Raw genomic sequence first — 1,034 nt, 5'->3', positions numbered from 1 at the left:
AGTACCCTTGGGTTTAACCCATCAGGGCTGGCTGACTTGAAGGTGTCCAGACTGTCAAGGTGCTCCTTCACGAGGTCAGCTTTGATGGAGAGCAAGGAATCTTCCTCACCCCAAATAACAGAACAGAAAACAAAGCCAAACTGTCACTTCCTGACATTGCTTGACAATGATAAAAATAATGCCTGCAAAGTCAGAAGCAAATGGCAGACACTGGTGACTTGCAGCTATACTGTATATATAAAGCAAAGCCAATAAAAGTAGATTATCCTTTGGGGTCCCAAGGGCTCCCGCTGCTCCATGACCATGAAGCTGAGCGTACTTATGATGGTAAATAATGGTTGCAAACAGGAATGGTATCCCAAGGTATGGGATATGCTCCTATCTTGGCACCTTAGAAGTGGTTGCCAAAGGGTAAACTGCAGCACGTTAGTGCGCCACAAGAGCCATGGAGGCATGCCACAAAAAAGGATATACATATTTTTTTTGTATTTTAAACATTTTTATGTTTGCACATTTTAACACACAATGTTGTTTTTAAATCGGAACTCCGAAGACTTGACACAACACTGCCAATCAGCTTAGGTCCCCCCCAGCCAAAAATAAAAGTCTGCCGCTATGATGATTAGACGCATTATACAGCTGTACATATGTGTGCAGGCACGTGTGTAGCGAGAAGCTCATGTGCACACACGCGAGCCCTCAGGCGCCGGCAGCAGCTCTGTGTGGCAGGGAACGGGGGGCGGGGCGGTCCTCTCCCGCGCTGCCTCCGAAAAGCCCGGGCCGTAGCCCGCGGGAGGGGCGGGAGGGGCGGGGCGAGCACGGGCCAATGGCAGAACAGGGTCTGCGCCCAGGTGGGCGGAGCGATTGATCGATGACTCGGCGCTCTGTCGCCTGCCCGGCGCGGTGCGCGCTGAGCGAGAGCTGGCGCCGGCGCGATGTTGTCGGCGCGCGGCCTCAGGCCCCGCCCCTCCCTGGCGCTGATTGGCTGAGCGGGCGCTGCTCGGGTCCGCCTGGCAGCCAGTCCCGCGCGCCGC

The sequence above is a fragment of the Gavialis gangeticus genome, unplaced genomic scaffold (genome assembly GCF_001723915.1).
Source record: "Gavialis gangeticus isolate Ggan-Ray unplaced genomic scaffold, GavGan_comp1, whole genome shotgun sequence".
NCBI classification, from domain to species: domain Eukaryota; kingdom Metazoa; phylum Chordata; order Crocodylia; family Gavialidae; genus Gavialis; species Gavialis gangeticus.
This window is presented reverse-complemented; position numbering follows the sequence as displayed.